We start from the raw sequence: 7,723 nt of genomic DNA, 5'->3' as shown, positions 1-7,723 counted from the left end.
GGCAACACGTTGCCAAACTTCTTCTTCGCCCTCGCCAAAGTCTCCACGTCCTTCATGTAATGGGGGGGGGGGGCAGAATTGAAGTCGGTACCCCAGATGTGGTCTCACTCGAGGTTTATAAATCTGCAACACGCGTTCCCAACTTCTGACCTCAAGTTTCTCGACAAATAATGGCACGCGTGCGCTATAAGCAAGGAGACAATGCTGAGGACTTATAAGGCACACTCAGGCCGCACTTGGAGTATCGTCAACAATTTGGGGCCCTATATCTCAGAAGGGATGTGTTGTCATTGGAGCGAGTAAAGAGGAGGCTTGCGAGGATGGTGCCGGGAACGAAGTGGTTAATATACGAGGAGCGGTTGGCAGCTTTGGGCCTGTGCTCACTGGAATTTAGAAGAATGCAGGTCTGATCTCATTGAAAGCTACCGAATGTGGAAAGGACTAGATAGGGTGGATGTGGAGAGGATGTTTCCTATGGTGGGGGTATCCAGAACTAGAGGGCACAGCCTCAAAATTGAGGGCCGAACCTTTAGAACAGGGGTAAGGAGGATTTTTTTAACAAGAGAGTAGTGAATCTGTGGAATGCTCTGCCACAGGCTGCGATGGAGGCCAAGCCCATGGGTATATTTATGTCATGGTCCAGTCCATGAAGTCCGCATTCTGGTTCACGGTCCGGTCCGTCGATCCTTATTCCAGGTTTTCCGGTTTCACATTGTTCTGTTGGGTGCTGTAATGAAGGCACATAATTCTCGTTTGGGCAGACACATAAATACCTCCGGAAACCAGGGCTTGGCTGCTGGATTGTTCTTGTCCAACCTCTGTCTGAATCCCTTCTCTGCCCCTTCTTCTTGAAGCCTTGCCCTGCAACCAATGTCTGAAGCCTTGCCTCGCCTGAAGCCTTGCCTCGCAATGTAACCCTCGCCTGTAACCTTCGCCTGCACCGCTGTCAAGTCCAACCGCCGGAGCAAGATAAGGAACTGTCTATCATTGTTTTGAACTGTCTCCGTGTTTACGCATTCGCTGGGTAGGTTCGGCCGTTTGCCGCTACCTAGTGTTGGGAACTATCTCGTCGTGTTCAGCATTCTGTGTATGAGTACAGGCCCTACGTCCAGTTCCCAAGGGGGGTCCCGGCTCTGTGCTCTGCGTCCCTGACTCCCAAGATTACCAAGGCTCTGTGTTCTACGTTCTTGTCTCCCAAGACCAAGTCAGGGCTTCGGGACCCCGTCCAGTCACGTGCAAGAACCTCGTCCAGTCCTAGCCACGGCTTTGTGTTCTCGTCCTATCCATGTGTCTCGCCCAGCCCAGAGCTGGGGTTCCCTTGCCCTGTCCAGGAGTCTCACGTCCAGTCCTGTTGTCACTCGTCGTCCTGTAGCCATGTCATATCCTCGCTTAGTTCCGGAGTCCGAGCCCGAGTCAAGACCCAGGTTCTGGGTCCTTGTCCAGGCTCTGGTTCCCGAGTTGCGTGTCCTAGTCCAGGCTTCTCGTTCCTAGTTACACGTCCAGGTCCGGTGTCTTTTGTCCATTTCCTAGCCCAGGCCCTGCATCCTAGTCTCGTCCAGGGCCTGTGTCAATGTCCAGCGTCCTTTCTTCCCAACTTCCCTGGCTTACTTAACTCTCGTCCTGGTCCTGTTCCTTGTACTTCAGTGTCTGTGTCTTGCATTTCGGTCCGCCAGCAACGCCCCTCCATACGACAGCTCAAGGTGGACGTTGATCGTTTCCTGATCGGTCGGGGCATCAGAGGATACGGCGAGAAGCCAAGTATATGGGGATGAGTGGGATCCGGGAGCATCCATGAAGGAATGGCGGAGCAGATTCGATGGACTGAATGACCTAATTCTGACCCAACGTCTTATGGTCTTACGGGCTTATGCCTTCTTTACAGACCTATCAACCTGTATGCCCACTATCCGGGAGATACGGACACCTTTTACATTTTATCTCCTCGGGTGTGAGGCTTCACCCTTGGCCGCGTCAAACTCCACCTGCCATATCTCCGCCCATTCCTGTCACTGATCGACATGAAGCTGTATCCTTCGCCAGTCTTCCACGCTGTGCACACTACCGACCTTGGTGTGCTCTGTAAGACTGTTCATTGCCGCATGTAGGTTTCCATCCAGTATATCACAAAGAGCAACGTTCCCTGCTCGGATCCCGACAAAACAGCGCCAATTACACCCCCACCCTCCCGTCCCTCCGTGTAGAGTAACACTCCATCACATCACTCTGTCAGTTCTAAATTCAAATGGCCACTTCACCACGGATTCTTCGCATCTCAGATTCGTCAACAATGAAGGACTATGTCAAACGCCTTATAAAATAAAAACCCTGTAGACAATATCGGCTCTAACCTCATGGATCACCTTCGTCACCTCCTCGAAACCATCATTGAAGTAATGACATCAAAGTTGCTGGTGAACGCAGCAGGACAGGCAGCATCTCTAGGAAGTGGTACAGTCGACGTTTCAGACCGAGACCCTTCGTCAGCTCTAACTGAAGGAAGAGTTAGTAAGAGATTTGAAAGTGGGAGAGGGAGGGGGAGATCCAAAATGATAGGAGAAGACAGGAGGGGGAGGGATGGAGCCAAGAGCTGGACGGGTGATTGGCAAAAGGGATATGAGAGGATCATGGGACAGGAGGTCCGGCGAGAAAGACAAGGGGGGCGGGGGTGAACCAGAGGATGAGCAAGGGGTATAGTCAGAGGGACAGAGGGAGAAAAAGGAGAGTGAGAGAAAGGACACATACTATTACGTAGACAATAGTCTACGCATAGACTATTGCAGGCCAGAGCCAATGCAAGTTGTTTTGCTAGGACAAGAGTGCATGTTATAGTGGTAATCTTACTGACCTTTCAGTTATCCTATCTCAGTGTGACAGAAGCTGCTTTCCAGCCAGGTGTCACGTGCTTTCCGGCTCTTATTTTACATTTTGCCCGATAGGGGGCGGTGGTGGGCTGAGGGAAGAGGAGAGAATAGTCCGTGTTTGATAGCGCTGCCTGTTCCCCCGAGTTAGCCGGAAGGATAGACAGGATCCACCGAGGGAAACACGCGCCAAATGCTGGTGGAGCTCAGCGGGTCAGGCAGCATCCACAGAAAGGCAAGCAAGAGAAAATCTGCTGATGCTGGAAATAAAGGCAGCACACGCAAAATGCCGGAACAACACAGTGGGCCAGGCAGTATCGACAGAAAAAGATTAAACAGTCGGCGTTTCGGGATGAGAACCTTCGGCAGGACTGGAGAAATGAAAAAGAAGTGGAGTCCGAGTTAGAAGGTGTGTGTAGGTGGGGAGGAAGAAGCGCGAGGTGATCGGTAAAACCGGGAGGGGGGAGGGGTGAAGTAAAAAGCTGGGAAGGTGATTGGTGAAAGAGATACGGGGCTGGAGAAGGGGGCCGGGAGTCTGACAGGAGAGGGCAGAAGGCCATGGAAGAAATAAAAGGAGGGGGGAAGGTGCACCAGGGGAGGCGATGGGCGGGTAAGAGAGGGAAAAGGGGATGGGGAATGATGAATGAGAGGTGGGTAATGGAAAGATAGTTCGGGCCAAAGACCTTCATTAGAACCCTTAGTTACAACACAATATAATGGAGAGCCATTTTTCCTTGGTTTGCTGTGCTGTGTAGTCTGTGCAGGTTCCAGTCTCCCTTCCTCTGGTACCGAGCTGCGATGCCTCTGTGGTGCCTCTGTTTAAAATTGGCGATGATGCTGGACCAGTGATCAGACGCCGCTTCTTCTTCGGTGTAACCCGGTGTACTGAGGTCTCTCTCTCTCTCTCTCTCTCTTCCTCGTGACGGGAGGGCGGGCGAGGGGAGCACGTTCGAGGTGGACGAACCGCTGATCACGCTGGCTGCATTTCTAAACTTTAGGAGTGTAGACAGGGCCCGTGGTTGGGAGTTTAGTTTCCGAGATGCGCTGAGCCGTGTCCACCACAGTCTGCTGTTGTTTTGTAACTTTTTCTGTGCGACCAAGTCATGGATGCACCCGGGTTTGCTGTTTGCAATGGCGCATCTGTAAAGATTGGCGAGCGCGTTCAGCAGTTTTTCGATTAATAGAACACCGTGCGTTCATGAATCCTTGCCCCTTCTTTCTGACTGCCCCCTTTTCTTTCTCGATAAACAACCAAAAAAAATCTTTGAAATTACCGCTCTCACGCCAAATGTAAGCTTCTGTTTACTGTCCGTGCTCGGAATAGGCATTTAAAATGCATCGCCCGAACAGGGACTTGAACCCTGGACCCTCAGATTAAAAGTCTGATGCTCTACCGACTGAGCTATCCAGGCCCGGGCTAATTCCTTGTGCAACGCGCCCTCTGTCGTTCGAGTGACTCCACGGTATCGCGAGTGCTCCACGCGTGTTAAATTAGTCTACTGTCGCGATGAGGCCACTTTCAGTTTGGAGGAGCAACACCCTTATATTCCGTCTGGGTAGCCTCCAACCTGATGGCATGAACATTGACTTCTCCAACTTAGGGTAATGAACCTCTCTCCCTCCTTCACTATTCCACATTCCCGTTTCCCTCTCTCACCTCATCTCCTTGCCCTACTCATCGCCTCCCTCTGGTGCTCCTTCCTCCCGCCCCCCCCCCCCCGTTTCTTTCTCCCGTGGCCTTCTGTCCTCTCCTATCAGGCTCCCCCTTCTCCAGCCCCATATTTCCTCGCTCTTTACTTCACCCCTCCCCCTCTCCCGGTCTCACCTCTCATCCTGTGCTTCTCCCTCTCCTCCCCACCCCCCACCTTCTAACTTGGACTCCTCGTCTTTTGTTTTTTCTCTCTCCAGTCCCGATGAAGGGTCTCGGCCCGAAACGTCGACTGTTTACTCTTTTCCATAAACGCTGCCCGGTCTGCCGAGTTTCTTTCAGCGTTTACTGCGCGTTGCTTAAATTAGTAAATTCTTCATCACTTTCCCGCGCATCGAGGTACAGTGAAAAGCTGATCCTGCATGTTGTGCTGAAATTATCCTATTAATAAACCATTGCCGGACTGAACTGACCCCTTCTGCCTGCAAAACGAGCACATCCTCATTTCATGTGGTCAGCTAAAAGTTAGTTCAACTCCTCTACCGTATTTCCCTTTACTCCCACCCGCAGCAGGGCAGACACCACACTGTTTCAAGAAGTGGCCCGCTTGTCTCCTTTCGGCTTACCCCCTCTCGCCTAAAATGCCTTACCGCTGCTATGAAATATTGCAACGCAGGGAAAGAGATGCAGACTGTCGAATCAATGTATTCCTCCCTCTCTCTCTCTCTCTCTCTCTCTCTCTCTCTCTCTCTATATATATATATATATATATATATATATATATATCGGCTCTCCCATCAGCCCCCGCCGCTCCAAGAAAACTATCCAAGTTGGTCCATCCTCTCCTTGTATCAAACGCCCTCCAATCCAGGCAGCATCTTGGCGAACCTCTTCCGCGTCCTCTCCAGAGACCCCACATCATCCCTCTAATGGGGCGATCAGAATGGAGTGCAAATCCTCCAGGTACCGCCGAATTAGAGTTTTATAAATCTGCGGCACATCTACCGGTCCCTTGAACTCAGTTCCTGCGTCCAATAAAAGCAGGTCTGCCCTGCGTGCTCTCTGCCAAGCCCGCTGGATGGCCGCGTCAGGACGGCTCGGCGGCGCGGGGTTTCATTCCCCGCTGCTGCCGCTTTCCCCCGCGAGCGCGTGCGTTTCCTCCAGGTGCCCCGGATTCCTCCCACGTTCCCAAGGCTCGGGAACTGTTGGGCATGCTCTGCTGGCGCCCGAGGCATGCAGACACTTGCGGGCTGGCCCCCACACCCAGCATATCGCCGGACAGCGCTGGCTGCTGACGCAAATGACGTTTTCCCCTGCGTGCTTCCGTGAAAACGTGACTAACGGGGCCAATCCTGGTATCCTTCATGCATGAACTTAGGGTCCAGGATACTTCCGCGCAGCAACACTGTTAACAGCCTTGCCGTTAACCGCATACAATCCCTTTCCGTTCGATCTCCCGAGGTGTACCGCTTCCAATTTGGCCAGGATGTGCTCCAACTGTCATTCCTCCGCTCATTCCTGAGGCTCCGGAGAGTTCCTGTACTGTGGAAGATGTTCTGCCTCGTCCCTGTGCCAAAGACGCCGCGCCCCAGCGGCCTCAATGACTACAGACCGGTGGCATTGACCTCCCACATCATGAAGACCCTGGAGAGACTTGTTCTGGAGCTGCTCCGGCCTATGCTCAGGCCACACTTAGATCCCCTCCAGTTCGCCTACCAGCCCCGACTAGGAGTTGAGGATGCCATCGTCTACCTGCTGAACCGTGCCTACGCCCACCTGGACAAGCCAGCAAGCACTGTGAGGGTCATGTTTTTTGACGTCTCCAGTGCGTTCAACACCGTCCGCTCTGCTCTGCTGGGGGAGAAACTGACAGCGATGCAGGTGGATGCTTCCCTGGTAACATGGATTCTTGATTACCTGACTGGCAGACCACAGTACGTGTGCTTGCAACACTGTGTGTCCGACAGAGTGATCAGCAGCACTGGGGCTCCACAGGGGACTGTCTTGTCTCCCTTTCTCTTCACCATTTACACCTCGGAATTCAGCTACTGCACAGAGTCTTGTCATCTTCAGAAGTTTTCTGATTATTCTGCCATAGTTGGATGCATCAGCAAGGGAGATGAGGTTGAGTACAGGGCTACGGTAGGAAACTTTGTCACATGCTGTGAGCAAAATTATCTGCAGCTTAATGTAAAAAAGACTAAGGAGCTGGTGGTAGACCTGAGGAGAGCTAAGGTACCGGTGACCCCTGTTTCCATCCAGGGGATCAGTGTGGACATGGTGGAGTATTACAAATACCTGGCGATACGAATTGACAATAAACTGGACTGGTCTAAGAACACTGAGGCTGTCTACAAGAAGGGTCAGAGCAGTCTCTGTTTCCTGAGGAGACTGAAGTCCTTTAACATCTGCCGGACGATGCTGAGGATGTTCTACCAGTCTGTGGTGGCCAGTGCGATCATGCTTGCTGTTGTGTGCTGGGGCAGCAGGCTGAGGGTAGCAGACACCAACAGAATCAACAAACTTATTCGTAAGGCCAGTGATGTTGTAGGGGTGGAACTGGACTCTCTGACGATGGTGTCTGAAAAGAGGATGCTGTCTAAGTTGCATGCCATCTTGGTCAATGTGTCCCATCCACTACATAATGTACTGGTTGGGCACAGGAGTACATTCAGCCAGAGACTCATTCCTCTGAGATGCAGCACAGAGCGTCATAGGAAGTCATTCCTGCCTGTGGCCATCAAACTTTACAACTCCTCCGATGCAGGGTCAGACACCCTGAGTCAATAGGCTGGTCCTGGACTCATTTCTTGGCATAATTTACATATTACTATTTAACTATTTATGGTTCTATTACTCTATTACTATTCTATTACTATTATTTCCATGACTATCACTATTTACTATTTACTAATAGTAATATTACTATTACTATTTCTATTACTATTGATTATTTATGGTGCAACTGTAACGAAAACCAATTTCCCCCGGAATCAGTAAATTATGACTATGACTATGACTATGACAATGACTATATCTACGATTGAGTTATGTGCCGTTGTGTCCTTCGCCAGTCTTCTACGCTATCCACAACACCACCGGCCTTCGTATTGTTTGTAAATCTACTGACCTACTCAACTATGTCTTTACTATACTGTATATATAAAACATACAGCGCAGGTTCCAGTACACATCCTTGGGGAACACCGCGAGTCAC

At 51.3% G+C, this 7,723-nt stretch overlaps 1 non-coding gene across 1 annotated transcript; it reads right to left on the bottom strand.

Annotated features, from left to right (window-relative positions):
• Positions 1-4,197: 4,197 nt before the first annotated feature.
• On the bottom strand, positions 4,198-4,270 carry trnak-uuu (transfer RNA lysine (anticodon UUU)). The gene has a single exon. It is a non-coding gene; the product is annotated as a tRNA-Lys (tRNA).
• Between the last annotated feature and the right edge of the window lie 3,453 nt (positions 4,271-7,723).

The sequence above is a fragment of the Mobula birostris genome, chromosome 13 (assembly GCF_030028105.1).
Source record: "Mobula birostris isolate sMobBir1 chromosome 13, sMobBir1.hap1, whole genome shotgun sequence".
Lineage (NCBI taxonomy): Eukaryota > Metazoa > Chordata > Chondrichthyes > Myliobatiformes > Myliobatidae > Mobula > Mobula birostris.
The sequence above is the reverse complement of the archived record's forward strand: the minus strand, read 5'-3'. Positions and strand labels throughout refer to the sequence as shown.